Source organism: Manacus vitellinus, unplaced genomic scaffold (genome assembly GCF_001715985.3).
Source record: "Manacus vitellinus isolate BGI_N305 unplaced genomic scaffold, ASM171598v3 scaffold_35_pilon, whole genome shotgun sequence".
In the NCBI taxonomy this organism is placed as follows: Eukaryota; Metazoa; Chordata; class Aves; order Passeriformes; family Pipridae; genus Manacus; species Manacus vitellinus.
In genome coordinates, this window is record NW_021940498.1 from 3,763,270 (window position 1) to 3,779,952 (window position 16,683).

A 16,683-nucleotide genomic window follows, 5' to 3' on the forward strand; every position below is an offset into this window, starting at 1 on the left:
CTGACACCAGTTTTCTTTCGTTCATTAGCTTAAATACATGTAAAACATACAATCTAGTGGAAATTTAAAATACTTTCCTCTTTGGTGATCAAAACAGTACTAACTGATGTCTTTCTACAACACCAAATGTTTTTGTGCTTCAGTTTTATCAGGGCTTTTACAGTTTTTGTTTTGGAGCTTCCCAGCCTATCACATTCCCTCAGCTACATTTTTGCTTTCTAACCCTGGAAGGCTGTTTTAACTCCTAGGGAAGGTGTTTCCTGTCCCTACTTGCTACTCTTAACATTGTATTTCACTATCATGTCTGTTATCTAATTCTCTGTTTCACTTCACACACTTCATTAAGAAATGCAATGAAAGAGTAAAGACCTTTCTAAGTTGAACCCCAGTTGTACTTTTTTATTGAAACTGAGAAGTTGGAAAGACTGATCGTAGACGGAAGTATGATGACAGTCAGCATATCACATGGAAATACTTTTAAAATATTTTAGTTAAATAGTATCAGCTGTCATTTAGATGGTTACTTGTACCCAAATTTTGCACCTGCAGGAAAATAAGTAAAATGGTAATAATTCTCTTTTAAATTTCAAAATAAAGCAGAAAATTATTAAGATAGTTATGAAGAAAACAAATGTTTTGAATCCATTACATTTTCAAACCAAACACTTTCTTTTTTCAAGGTCAGAAGAGATGCTTTTGCAATGCAGTAGAAAGGAGTAGAGCCTTTTTATCTCTGCTTATATCATTCTTCTTCTTTAAAGATATAAGTTATTCACTACTGCTTCCAATGTCTCATTTCACTTAGGAAATATGGGGTTTACATTGCTCTAATGTAAGGCAACAATTATTTTTTCCCTGTAGCTCTGCTCAATTTGTCATAAAGGCTTATCCACCACAGTGTGCAGTAATTTTTAATTAAAATATAATTTATTTCAAAAAATATTTTAAAATTTTAATTAGTTTAAATGTAAATTATTTTAATTAAAAATAATATAATTTTAATTAAAAATAATTAAAACCACAGAGATTTTGTTGTTTGCTTTGGCATTTCTTTTTCTCTCTTTAGCCAGTGTTTAAGTTTTTTATTCAAGGTTATTTTTCAAGTAAGTGCATAAATTTTTTATTTTTTTTTCCATATCCTTACCCGTTTTTTCTAAAATAAGTGAATAGACAACATATTCTTGGGTATTAGGTATGTATTTTGCTAATTTCATCTTGAAAAATCACTTTCTGAGAAGCAGGTAAAGAAGTGTGTAGTAATTCTTTTCAAGTCTTGCTCTGTTTGTAAAAGCTGTTGTTAAATCAGTGAGAGAGGATGAAGAATTGAACATGTGAGGATCCTTTTTTTCATTTAGAATCCTCATTTACACTAACAAATCACACTTGAGAGGTGAACAGGTTTTGTAGGACATTTTATTAATCCAGAGTGGGTTCTAATTTTTAATTATACATTATTATAATTAATTATTATTATTATTATTATTGTGGTTCTAATACCTAACTTCGTGGAAACCATGGTAATTATGATTATGATCTTTAAGGTCCCTTCCAACCCAAATCATTCTATGACTCTGTGTCAACATCACAGAGAGAATTGCAGGAGTGTATTCATTGATTGCAGGCCATCCAACTTCAGAGTTACCTTAGTACCTTAAAACAGTTGTCAGGTTTTGTAAATAGATGTTATTTCTCATTAATAGTTATAAGTAGGGGTAGTTTTGGACCAACCTGTGGCATGAACAAGTATTTACTTCCAAAAGGAGGGAGCTAACTTGTGAAAAAAGCCTGAATGAGACGCCCTTCTTCCCTGTGCAGGAACCTTTTCTTGTCACACCTAATCTAATCATATATCCACTATTTCTTAGTTTGTTTTGCTCTAGTATTTAATTTAAATGATTGGCAGACTTTAAAGCTTTCCAAGTTGGTTTTCTAGGCACTTTGTATTATGATAACGTTAATTTTTGAAATGTAACTTACTACTGCCATTCTCTCACGCTTTTATCCTCAAAAATTGTATTGCTCTCTCCTCTTTTGTGACCACCTTTTCTAACCCGTTTTGTGTTCATTTGCCTGATGTCTTACATTATGTGGCCCCCTGCTGTCTTGTAACACATGCAAAATAATCACTACAAAATGTGCAGTAACCGTTTATAGCAATCAACAGAGAATCAGTGTGTGTATTTTTGCCCTGAGATGTCCACATTGTTTTTCTTCTAGTTTGTTTTGTGAGGGAACTTCCTCAAAACACATATACATTTATTGATTCCACTGCCAAGGTTGGGCATGAGATGATGACTAATCAAGCCTAAATAAGGAAAATGGTTTTAAGTGGCTAAGAGGAGAGTTAAGAAGGTCAAGCAGGCAGAAAACCAGTTGTAGGGTAAGTGTAAGTGTCTTTGCTGTTAATTAGAACCAGTATTTTGGTTTTCTGCTCTGCTATGGCTTGTGTAAGGGCAACCCTCACCAGAGTAATTTGACTGATATTCTCACTGGCCTTTACTGCAGTAATAAATGTTCAGTTGTGTGAGATGCTGAGGTAAGTCATTTACTCTCCTTTGCCTACACAGCACTGTATCAGCTAAGGATGATACTTAGCCAAACATTAGCAGCTTGATTACCTCCTTACAGGGATTAACTTTATGCTACATTGGAAAGGTTTTACATTTTTCCTTTGTATTTGAGAGCCAATGGTAAAATCAGAAGACTCTTAAGCACGGTGCTTCTCTCAATTTTTTCTGCACATAAGAACATCATTTCTGTTAGCACATCACTGCCCTTCATTTTTCCCTACTGAGGAAGTAAAACTACCCTTTTCAAGTACATTTACCCTCTGATTCAACTTTACTAAATTAGATCACCATGTTAAGTAAAGCAGTTCAATAATAAACTTTTACAAATAGGTCAACTTTTAATTTATTTTTCTGCAGGCATGAATAGGAGTTACAAATGACACTAGACCTGGAACACCAATAGTCTGCACCTACTGAAAATAATTAAAAAGTTTAACAGATATTAGTTATATGCATAAAATTGACAAGAACAATACAAATGGAGTGTTAAACTCATAGTTTAGTACTACATTGCATTGAGAGGGTTAAAAAAGATATATACATATAGATATAGATATTTGTATTTATGAATAGTGGGATGCTAGAAAAATCAGAAGACAGAAAATGGGTAGCCTGAAAGTAATTATAACCAAATGTAGTGGGGTTTTTTGTTTGTTTGTTTGGGGGGTTTTGGAGGAGTTTTGTTGGGTTTTTGTTTTGTCTGTTTGTTTTTGTGGGTTGTTTTGTTTTTCAAATTCAGAAACACAAAGGAAAACAAGATATGTGGAGAATAGAGGAAGGGCTGAAGGTCATCAACATTCAGGTGGTAGAGCCAGGAGCAGTATTTGCTCAGGCAATATTACCACATATCTCCAGAGTAGTCTGAAGCCTGGTAAATGGGAAGGTAAAAATAATGATCCTTTAAATCTGATTACAGCCCTGTTCTGCAGGTATGGTAATTCCTGCAGAACTCTGCTGTAATTCTGGTTTAATCCAGCAAGGTTTACAGTAGTGCTGGTAGTACTTACAATAGGATTTTCATCTTTGTGCTCCGTTTTTTGTTATGCATTTCTACTGACTGTGGCCAGTTGTAGAAAATGTGTTATGCCTTACATACTCTCCAAAACAAACCATGAGGAAAAGCAGAAAACTTTGTAGAAAAATGGGGACGATCTACAGGTTACTATCATGATCTTAATTATATTTTGTTAACTTAGGATTTGGGCATATTCTTGTGCACGGTGCTTTGGAATACAAAGTATCTGGGACCTACATTTCACTTTACAAATGGTTGCAAGGTCTTCAGGAAGAGGCTCACTATATGTTCAAAGTGCTGGCAATCAAGCACCGGGATGTTGCTGCTTCTCCTTCTGGGATTGCAATGGAATGTGTCGTAACTAATCTAACAAATGTCACTGAGCCACTGCTCCAAATGCCAGTGAAATTAAAGCAAAAACAAGCTGCTATATGTTAAGGTTCAAAGTAAGATTACTGCTCTGTCATTTTCAGAGGCTGAAGTTTTTTGGATGAGCTACACTTTAACCACAAAGGAGGAATTTTGCTCACTGTTCAACAGCATTTCACTCAACATCTGACTGCCTTTGAGTGCTCTAAAACTTCATCAGTTATTGAGAAATTCAGTTTCTGTGGAAATTATAACTTCTTTGCTAACAGTACCATATAATTGTAAACAAATGCTGGAAAACAATCTATAGGGAAATAAACATCCACTAAAGACTACTGGCTTCTACCTGGTTGTGTATGAAATAATCCATTATCTTAGATTCCTGCAACTAACTGCTGTTTAAAGATGAATATTTAAATCTGCATCAGAGAACAGTAAGATTTTCTGTATAATATTGCTCTCTTGGGATAGTCGTTGAGAAAACTGTTAGCCTTTTAGCAAGTGAAATGGCACAAGAAAGGCCTCTAATTCAGGAACTTCTTGGAAATAAGAACTAGTTTGTTCAAGAATGAGTAAAGTTTGTTTTCCATTCTGCCAGAGTACAATACCTTAGCATATTAGCTCTGTGGGCTCTAAACTAATCTTACTTTAAATCACCACATTTAATACTTTCATTTTTTCTATCCTTTTTTGAATCCCACTTCCCATTATCCACCAATGCAGTCACCAGTTAGCAAGTGGCATCCATTGTTAAGTGTTTCATCTACTCCATTCATTGTATTCCGTATTCATAAAACATCCTGTGTCAGGGCATAAACATGAATTTTACTTATTATACATGGAGAGTCCCAACCTATGTGATCACAAAAAAAACCTCTGAGAAATATACTTTTTTCTTAAACTCTCTGTTATAATATCATGCTGTGTTTTCATAGTAGGTGGAAAAAAATAATTTGGCTGTCAACTGGATAAACATTTTTATTATTACTTTAATCAGTATTCCACACAAATTCAGCTTTTTTTTTTCCACTCTGTACAATTACTAGTGATAAACATCACAGGTTTTGTGTACAGAACTTATACAGACTTAGTTTGGACTGCAAGCTGTTTCTACTTGGTTTATTAAGTTGGTTTTGATATCTGAACCTAATACGTAATTGTATTAGCCTTGTATTTTACTTTGTATTGTTCTTGACTTTATTCATAATTACCTTTACTCTTGGAGACAGCATTACCTTGCAACTACATATAAGACAGAACCTAATTCAACTCCATGAATATGGAAAGGAACTGTGCTTAAAGATGGTGTTAAGCTGACCATTCCAATAGTTTTGGCTGAGCCTCTGTGGACTTTGCCAAAGGTGTTTCTATGTTCAAAAAGAGAATAAAATTTAGTACTTCTGAGAATTGGTTGATTTGCTTTCTCGATTACTTGACAGAGTGGTAGGTTCACCCAGAGCTGAACATGGGGATAAATGCAGAGAATCATTACAGAATTTGTTTTGCCTTTCACTGTGCGATTCTGAGAATAAAAAGGGAAGGAGATCAAGGATATCTAATGAAAGAGGTGTATAGTTATTATTCCTGTACCAAGAATAATAACTAAAATTGAGGTTTGCTGAGGTTGCTGACTGCCTCAGAGATGATTATCATTATCATTTCTAGATGTATACTCCAGGTTCAGCCACATCATTCGAAACACAAATCCAGACCGACGTGCCGAGTTGAGAGGGACCCCTGATGAGTAGGTAGATGTTGGTCTTTTATGAAGGCCAAAACTGTTTGACAATATTTCTTTGACATTTCCTTCCTCTCCAGTATTTCTTGAGATAAGAGTGTGCTTAAAGCAACTTAAACTGGTGAAGGAGGCACTCCTCTTACAGCTTTCAAACGTGCATTCTATAGAAACTTGAGTCCAGCATTTGGAGAGCACACTACTTTCCTGTATGAGGCTTCTGAAAGAACTAGGAGGACTACTCTGCTGTGAAGTCAGTAACAGCAAATATAATTACTTCTGAATATTGTAGGACTTCTGTGGATAAATAGTTTTCATCTCTCTGCAGCCCTTCAGATCAGCTCCTGGCACCTTCAGATGCAGGTGCTTTGAAGTTTCAAAATGAGTCAGATGAGGAGGAAATGTGTGGCTGTTTCAAGTGTCACACTGTGAATGTTACTGCATTTTTGAGACCTAGTTTCAGCAGACTGGGTCTTTAACTCCTTTTGAATTCCCATTTTTGTGACATTGTCTTGTCCCTTGTAATTCATCCCCTCTCTTTAATTATTCACCCTTCATTAATATATATTTCTAGGACCAGAACGAGTGAGACAAGAGAATTGATTGGCATGGCACCCCTGAGGCATTTAAACCAGTCTGTTGCCTCCGACTGGCAACCTGTCATAATCTTAATGTTTCATGCATGGAGGACATACTAGTGCTATAAAAAACAACACCAAAGTTCATCTGTTGGAAGAAGCACAGCTTTGCTAAGGATACTGTAACGATCAAGTGGAAAGGTCTTTGGGAAGGTAAAATTGACACCAAAATGTTAAATTTAAATTCAATTCATTATTTGCTGGGAATAATGGGAAAGCAGAATATAACAAAGTCTTCTGGGGAAGAAAGACTATAGAAGAAACCTACTGAAAATATAAATATTTTTCCCAACCTTAAATTGGGAGGCGACAATTATATAAAATCAACACAACTTATGGTCATTGAAGTAGAGTACATAAAAGGGATTTTCACTTTTTATATGTTTAAATAGCTCTGCAATCTTTAAAATGTAAAGACTCTTGGTATCTTGAAGACTTTAAAATGCTTTTATGCCTATGAATAAAAATACAATAAATAGCTCTTACCATACCTGCACTGTCTAGATAGACTGAAGATAATAACTATTGCTGAAAAGTCCATTTAAATTTGCAAAGTCATTTGTGCCATGTGTAATAATGGACATTAAGTGCTCTTTGGAGCAAGCAACCAGTGATTTTTCTCTTGACATTAAAAACGGAAATCGTTATTATTACAAATTATATTAAATGAGCAGATTTACCTTGCACTAATGCAGGATGGTTTGTACATGGAAATAGATACCTATCTGAGACAACTGTGAGCTGGTAAGTGGGCTTGACCATATATTTAAAGTACTGCTTGATTAATTTATTTCTTAATTACACAGTGAACAATGCTGTCACTGTAGTACATTAAAATCTTACCAAGTCTCACAACCCCCTTGGACACTTACAGCAGTTTATTGAATTTTGTAAATTAACAAATAAATGAACAGACACAAAGAAAATTCAAAGTAACTGCACCACAGTGTTTCTTTACTACAAAAATTATTATTTTAACATACTTTATATTTTATTTATAATATACACTATAATATTATTCTATTCTATGTTGGTAATCTATTATCAAGGTAATGAAATCTTACTAATGAGACCTCACTGTTGCATATGCTGTGCTATCTGTGAGGGTAAAAGAGGCTGGTCTATAGAAAGATAGTTGTGATAAGGTTTTCATATTTTCAAGACACAAGTTAAGGCATTTACTGCATAATAATCCAGATTTTGCACTTGGGTACTTTCATGCTTCTCTGTTAATAGAGTGATATGGATAAATCAGGAATGGAATATACGTCCTCTTCATGTTAAGGAAGTGAATATAACGAAAAACTTTGTAATGAATAGAAAAGAAAGACAAATGTAACTTGGAGCTACAGTGTGCTTGAGTAGGAAAGTCAGGAAATTTTTATTTAAAAATGAACATGACATCTTCCCACTAACCTGGCACTAAGAGATGTTCGGGGATCCAGCACACATTATTCCCACCCTAAAGCCTAAGTAAGGCTTTAAAAGGGGAAAGGTCTGTGCTCAGCTCTGGTAAGGAATCATGGTATCCCTGCTTAGCACTAGGTGAAGTCACAGTACAAATACCACAGAATATTTTAGTCCTGTTAATAACTAAGCCTCAGCCACTGCTGACTAATATTATAGGAGCTGCTGTTTATCAGCTGGGTTGGCCAAGTCACTTAATGCTTGCTTCTCTCATCAGAAAGGATTTGTGTGACCTTTTCTTTGAACAATATTAGTCCGTGCAGTGTTTGGAAAAAGCCTTTGCTATCAGACAGAGGAAATCCAGTCAGTTTGGGAGACACCTTTGAAAGAGCACATTTTCTGCTATCTTCTGCAAAGCAGCAGATGATGCTGCATCTGCTGGACTCATAAAACAGCAGGGAGGGAAAGCACCCACTCTCTCCTGCCTCGCCATTCCCTGAAATTAGTTCAGTAACCACAGCAGTAGTATAGCTGTGCTAAAATAGGTATTTAGACCCTTTAAGTCTACTTTGGAAGAAAAAAACACCCATATGTGCAAAGAGCTGTGGTCATAAGCATTGTTTAGGTTGGAAAGTGAAGCACTGGAGTGCTAAGAAATAACAAATTTATGGAGTTTACTTATGTGTTCATATGTTGATTTTAATACGGTCATATTGCCCTTACTTAGGAGACCTGTTTTAGTTAATCCAATGTCTTTATTTTTTAATTCAGCAAAAATAACTTCCTTCAGTGTTGTGCCATGTTTGTAGAATTATGCTACTGAATATTGCTCTGGGATCTGGCAAAACTCAAGCAAAGAAAAAAATCCAAACAAATATATACATCAGCAATGTACCTAATGTTTAAGTCTAGTGATGAAGCTTATCTTCCTGTCCATATTTTTAAAAGTAAAGTACTGTCTTTAATGACAGTATCAAGAAGGTCTCAAATATTTTAGCCAGGAAACTATGTAAAATAAGCAACAGTGACTAGAGCCTAAACCATGTCCCTAAGGACCCCATCTACACATCTTTTGAACACTTCCAGGAATGGTGATTTTACCACTTCCCTGGGCAGCCTGTTCCAATGCTTGACCACTTTTTGATACTTAATCGAACCTCCCCTGGCACAACTTGAGGCTGTTTCCTCTTGTCCTATCACTTGTTATGTGGGAGAAGAGCCTGACCCCCATCTGGCTACACCCTCCTTTCAGGGAGTTATAGAGAGCAATAAGGTCCACCCCCGAAACCTCCTTTTCTCCAGGCTAAACAATCCCAATTCCGTCAGCTTCTCCTCATAAAATTCACCACCCTTTCAGTGAAGAACTTTTTCTTGATGTCAAATCTGAACTTCCTCTGATGCATTTCCTTTTGTCACCACAGGGAAGGGGTCAGCACCTCCCCCTCCTCTATCCCTTCCCTTGTAGGGAATGGGATGTAGGATGTGATGAGTCCAAGCTGAACAATCCAAGTGGACTTAGCTGCTCCACATAAGTTTTGCCCTTGAGGCCTTTCTCCATATCAGTTGCCCTCCTCTGGACACACTTTAATGTCACATGGTGGATAACCTACAGCTGACTCAGTTGAAAAGTTCCTCTGCATCAAATGGAAGTTTGTAATGTTCCCTCTTTTTCTTTTTTTTTTCTTCTTTTATTTTGAGCTACATTGCTTGGGAAAGATTTTGAATGGAAGTGATAATTTAGCCTTTAATAATTAGTAATTTTTAACATTTTTAATAATTTTTAATATTGCTGCAATTTTAATGAATTTAAAACTCTGTGCGGTTAAGAAAGAGTAGTAGATGTTCCATAAAGCATAAAAAACCATTGGGTGGCAGAGTCTGCCATCCTTGCAGCGTGATGTTGTGTGGATTGTACTGTGAGCATCAGGATCCAGCCAAATTCTTTCACTTTGGAATTGAAAGGGATGTGTTACTGATCAAGCCTTGCTCACTGCAGCTGTGCAGAACTTGCACAGCCTGGCTTTTTTCATGCAAAGATGAGAAGCAGCTGAGGCAGATGGAAAAAACAATGTATTTTTTTAGCCTCTAGAATCAAGAAAAGTATTTCAAAGACTGTATTCCCAGAAAGCTAGGACACTTAAGGAAATATTTGATTACGGCTTCTCTCTGGCTTTTAATGCTTTTTCTCACCCTTCCCTCTTTAGAGGCAGTTCAGTAACAACAGATTCTGCCTCAGCAGCTTGGCTGCTATTTGAAAGGTGACTGAACTCCCTAATTAGGAGAATACAATTTCTACTTGCTGCTTTTCAACATGACTAGGGAAAGCTAAAAGTATAGAGAGCCCAGGTGCCTGGTCACCCAAGTGATCTATGATGTGAAGCATTATAATGAGAAGAGAGCTGGGCTGCAAGGGAGATGTTCTGGACCTTTTAATTATATCTCATGCATCAAGTTGTAGTTCTGTTGTCAAGGAAACTGCTTTGCCTCTCTGTTCTGAATTGCTGCCACTATGAAGTCCTGTGCATTGCAAGGAGAAAACCCAGAGAAGGATCCAAACAACTTTAAATTAATATTAATAACATTGATTTGTCTGATTTAGCATTTAATGTCCTTCAGGTGAGGTAACCTGATGGTTTTCTCTGTGATGGAAAAGCTTAAGCACTGCATTTTTAAAATGAAAGTATTATGTTTCCAACTTTTGTTTTCCATAGTTTTCAGATCTGTCACTTCTGAGAGCTCTGAAGATTATATAATCTACTTATTATGGAATGGGCTACCAAAAAATCATCCAGAGTGTTTAGAGAATGCAAGTTACAGGATGCAACTGTTCAGAGCTAGAAGGTTAGGGGTTTTTCTGTTACTGTAGAAATCTTTTTGCTCACATTCCTAAAAATGTTGATTGTCTCAAATTTTGGAGGTCTAATATAGATGCCTATTGCCAGTATAATATAATAAGGGTACATTCTGAAGTTAGATTAACAGAAGGAAATTTCTAAGCAGAGCTGTGTCAGTTTTCAGTCAGAATTGAGAAAAAAATCTTCAGACACAGAATCTGAAGACGTCCTTGATATTAGCATGAACTGTGGAGATGTCTCAGTGTCTGTGGCACCTTCCAAAAATGCCTTCCTTTTTCTGAGGTTTAACCATTCATAATCCTCATTCGCATTCATGGGATTTGGGAATGGTTCAGCATCCCTGTGTGTCTCTGAGTCTCCACAAAATGCTAAAGAACTAAAACTGAATCAATGCCTCTTCACTACCTTTCTCTCTTTCATGCATCTGTTATATAAAAAATGTAATATGTGTATAATTTGCTGGTTTTAATGGCAGGATAGTAATGACAACTGGCAAAGAAACCCAGAATATCCAACTGTGAGAAATTATTGATGTCTTTTCTACCCCACAAGAGTTCTGTGCACTCTTGTAGAGGGATAACATATGTATTTTATAGTATTCAAATGCTTGGGTAGAGTACAAGGTTAACACAGATATGAGTGTTGCTGAAATAAATGAATTATAATGTCCTTAAGAAGAGGAGATCAAGTCTGGTGTGAGATAACCAATGTTGTACTTTACTAGAATGTATTTTCAGAAAACCTTTGAAGAGCAATGTAACAATACCTGAAGCCAACTTAGATTTCCAGAGATCATTACATTTCTCTTCCATTATTGACATTTATCCTCCTTGTAGAATGACTAATTGCAAAGAGAGCCATGCCAGACTCACTCAAATATTATTCCACTAAAATAGAATAGCCTTCCTAAATAGCAGAGAAAAAGATAAAGCTTTAAATTAATCTAAAGAATATAAAAACAGGATTGCCAATACAGGGAAATTATGTCCTGCAGCAGGCTTTAAAATGGAAGTTATGAGAAAAAAAACATAAATATAAGCTTAATGAAACAAACTGGTATTGAACCTGGGGATGTTTCTAGGCTTAATGTGACTCTAATTCTTGATGTATTTCTTTATTCTCTCACAATAAGGCAGCATTTGCTTTGTTGGTCATTTGTCCCTGGGCAGACTTGAACTGTACCTGGGACATAGTTGCTGTTGAGAAGTGAGAAATAAGTTAAAGCTTACTTCATTCAACCAGCAAGTAAGAGATGGGAAAACAAGTACCCGACTTTCATAATAGAAATAGGCTGAACAAGTCAATGACTTGAGGAATTTCAGCTCCCAGCTCAGCCATGAAAGCCACTTAATCTTAGTGATTTGAAAGTGTCATGGCTCAGCTGCCTGCAAAGTCTTAATATCCTGTAAGGAAAAAAATTGGTATTTTTAAGTTAAAGCGGAATTTTAGAAAAGGCTAGGACTAAAAAATTTAACAAAGATTATTATCTGAAAAATCTTGTTATTCCTACAATTTCCCCCCAAATTCATTGCCATAAACATTCTCTACTACATATACTTCAGAGGGCTTTATTTCAAGATCTAATAGAATCTTGTATTAAAAAAGCCTTCTCAGTAGCATGTTGCTAATTTAATGCAATGTGCAACTGAGACCAATACAGTTCTTTTGCTTTTAAACACATATGTGCAAATCTCTTCTGTCTAATGAGCATTAGAATTCTACATCTAGTTGCTGACAACCCTTGCAACAGAAATTGGGAAGGAAATGCGGCATCCTTGGACTCTTCTCTTTAGTAGAGTGAAAAAAATACAAATCAGATCTTGGAGGGGTTAAAGTCTTTTGAAAGAGGGTAAGAAGTTTATTATTTGAAACAATTGTCTTGTGATTAGTATGTCTTAAGATCAGTTCATCTTTCAGGATGGAAAGTGTCCAGAGAGGCTTAAAAGGTTATAGAAGTATGCAAATAACTTTTTTTCACCAATATCAAATTTGAACAATTTAAATCATGTACCAATTAATTCAAAATTACAGCTGCCCATTTATTTATGTCAAATTTTGTCAAATGCCGATAATCTTCATAGGTCCTGTGAAACAATTTTCATTGAGAACTGAAACATTTAGTTTTCAAGTTTATAGCTTTTTCAAGCAAAATTTGAAGTGTTGTAAATCACTTGTTGAATCACTTGTTGTAAATCACTTGTTGAAGTGACTATTTTACCAATTTACTGTATGTTTTGAAGTAAATTATTTAACCTCACTTGACCTTAGCCCACGACTGGTAAATTTGGATTAATGGCACTTCTGCACTTCAAGCAGTCACTAGTATTTCTGTGTTTTCCATCTCTACTAAGTCTTATGGGGATAATTATATTGAAAATTTTAAGTATGGTACAGCCGGGAGAGCTGTTGCTCCTGTGTGCATAGAAAAATGGAGAGAAATTCCCCAAACAGGCATTTGAAAGACTAAATACCACACCTTATTTCTTTTTCTTTGGGCTATAAGAGACTATTAACTGGATTGATTTCTTTATTTTTATCCCTACATAGAGATCTGATATCAAATGGCTGCATAGAAAGAGCTAAAATTCAGTCGGAATACCCAACACCCAAGGCATATGCCTTGGATTGCCAGGGAGTAACATCAGTTTTCTTGTTTCCAGAATATCTTTAGTTCCCGAAAGAGATTTAAGTAAAGTGAGGAAGCAGTGAAAGTCACTGTTCAAGGCTTACCGAGACCAGTTTCAAAGTCAGTTTATTTGCCATCAGAACTGTCCTGGAGAGCAGAAACAAATCAAATGCTTCTCTCTTACCTGTAGCTTTCACACTGAAAATAGGTGCAAGATGCATGTGATTGTATCCTTTCCTGGTGGCGTGGATGAGTGAGGACCCAAAATGAGATAAAACGATGCCTTGTAATGTCTTTGCCAAGACTTGGATTTTCTCTCTTCCAACATGCATAAAATCCACAGTTCAAAGCTTTTTTTTCGAAATCTTACTTCAAACCTTATCCTATCTCCATTAATACCTTTGTTAATAGCCTGATTCCTTTCCTTCGGAAGGTGTTCCAGAGGCCACCCAAGGCATGGGTGGCCTCTCATCTCCTACGCCATTGTTGGGATGTGCTGGAGCAGCCTCCACCCTTCCCGGACAATCCTGAATGCAGAAGAATGAAGCTGGGGAATGCAGTGTGGGTTTAAACCTATTTTCTGCTTACTGAGTCTCCTCCCCTTTCTAGAAGATCTCCAAACAACTTTCTTCTCCTGCCTTGCTGGTGTGAATGTTCACTTTCACTGAACTGGTGAAAAGGAGGACACTGCTGTTTCCTCTACAAAGAACCTCTTTTCTGAGAGTCTTCTACCTGAGAAGAGGCATAAAGTTCTTATTTCAGTCCTGAAATGAGCCTCCTGTGTGTTTTTCTGGCTGCCCAGTGATGTTATAAAGCCTTTAATGCAAATCTTAAAATGTGCAATGTATAGTGTAAAATATAAAAATGGCTATAGAGAAACCTGTGGCTTTTGTGGTTTATAAAAGAGAATTAGCTACTTTATATGTTAATTTATTGGTTTCAACCCTTATTACTCATAACAGAAGACTGAGTAGTCTCATGGTTCTCCTTCAGCTGGTGAAAAGTAAGTTAATTCATTGCTCCATCTGAGCCAGTTACATACTCAAAAGCAGACATGAGAAAAGTCCCTTAAAGTGTATTTTTCTGTCATGGGAGTGTGACTCATGCACTTTTATCTGTACCCACTTTCTTGCCAACATTTTTTCATTAAAAGTCTTCCAGGGAAAAAAGGATGAATATTTAAGTACTTATGAAGTTTTTAGTAAAATGCTCATGATCATTGTAATAAATAATGCAATCATTTAAAGCTTGTTTGCAGGAGAAAAAAAGTTATTTTTATTCAGTATCCTGTGCACTTTACAGCACAAAAGATATCCAAGATAGTGTGTTAATTTGATTTTCTTTTCCTGAAGCATTTCTAGCCTTCTCAAGAAGGAATAATGGGGGTTTGTCTCTATGGATAGGTATCAGGCATGGACCTGAGATTGCTTATCAGTTTATGGCTTTTTAAAAAACACATCATCTCTCTGTTTCTCAGTTTCTTAACTGAAAAGGAAAAAAGAGGGGGATTTTGATACTACTATGATAACTGCTAATGAGAAGTATATTATTTTGGATAAGTATTGTTAATTTTTTCCCCATAATTTCTTTCTGGGAGTACTGTCTTTCTTGCTGCTTAAAAGTGCTGCTTAAAAGTTTGAATTTGCACATACTGCTGAAGAGCGTTTTAGTTCTCCTGATGATATTTTGCACTGTTTTCCTAGCTGCTGCAACACAGCATATGATTATATAGCTGGTGCCTGTAAACCTATGACAAAACACACAGTTGTTACAGTGTGTAGCTATTGTCCTCTGTAATGACAAGTGACAGCATGCTTCTGCAGTACCATGACTCGTCTCTGCTAATACAGAGACTAACACAGTCACAAAAAAAAAACAAAAGCAAAAATAATAGTGTCACCACTAGTAATTGAGTCTCAAATAGGCAGAAAATTAGATTAGAGATTTTACAAAAAATGATCAATCCCATGGCATGTTATTTCTTTTGTAAACCTTTATTTCTTTTAAAAGAAAAAGCAGTTGTGAAGGAAAATTAGGAATAAGACAATAAGGAATTAAAATCTGGACATTTCTGCCAGCGAATATTAGCCTATTACAATTCTGTTTCAAGATATGGTATTTCTTCACACAACAGTATAGCATTTCTCAGATAATGTGAAATGAAAATATGTAGTTAAATCGAATTTCAGTAAAAAACTGGCATTTCTTTTACAGAATCCCATACCCATCCCAGTCATAACTGATCATACCAAGGCAGCTTTACAGCAGTGTAAAGCTACCAGAATGGAGGAGGAATTACGTGAGCTGTACCTGCAGCTTTCTCTGTTTATGTCACATTCCAGTTGGTTATAACCAAAGGCCAGCAGTTCAGCATCTTGTGTAAGAATTGTGTATCTAGACTGCAGTCAAATCCACCCTCAGGCCTCCTCCTTCAGTATTGACAAAACTCCCCTCTACTGTCTCTGATTTGGTTCTTTGCCTGCCTTGAACAAATGTTTCCTATCATGCCAGACACTTGACAGCTCTCTGGAAAGAGGCAACTCAGGAGTGAGATGCCTCCCAGGAGTTGCCACAAAACTCCAGATTATTCCACAGTATCGAGATGCTGTAGTTATTACAGGCAATTTCATTATTAATTGGGGAGAGGAATTGGCTGTTTCTTTTTTAAAATCTTCATAAATGGCTGATTTTCAAAATTACATCTCTGCAAGCATTACAGTCTTTGTACCTATAACCTAGATTCTCACTACTGTCTCAGACTATATGCAGGCTATGGCATATATATATATATATGTAAAGTATATAAAGTATACTGTACTCTATTTCCTGTCAAGCTACAATTATTAGAACGAGAATACAGATAAATCAAAACAAATAATTAATATTCATGTTTCTGAGATCTTCTTAGTGACACCCAATGCCATTACTCTAGGCTTGGAGATCTTTCTTAGATCAAAAATTTTACTTAACACAGGCTACAACACTGACCATGGCTGCCAAAAGTGGAACTCTGTAGTGTCTTTATGTTTTAGGGTGAAAGTCCCTGTTAAAGAGTCCTATCAGTCACAGCCTCATGAATTTTCCAATGCCTTATTTGCATGAGGGCCTCAAACCAATCCCCCAAAGGAGGTGTACTGATCTCCAAGAGCTCCTGCCCTGTAAGTGGCTTCACTTACTGCTTAGCTGCTTAGAAACAGGGTCCTGCCTAGAAAGAATATTGTCACTGAAATCAGGGGCCTCCTACAGGTGCCACAGAGCTTTGTGAATTCTCTTGTGATACCTCCGGTGAATAATTGCAGAAACCATTTCATGGCAACTTGTACACTGTTTCTTCCTTTTATTTTTTTTTTTAACATTTGCATTGTATTATCTGAAATGTTGCCTTGAAAACTTAAAAACTTCCTGATAGTTTTACTTTTCAAATCTCTCAGGCCAAAAATATGTGTGTGTGTGTGTGTGTGTGTGTGT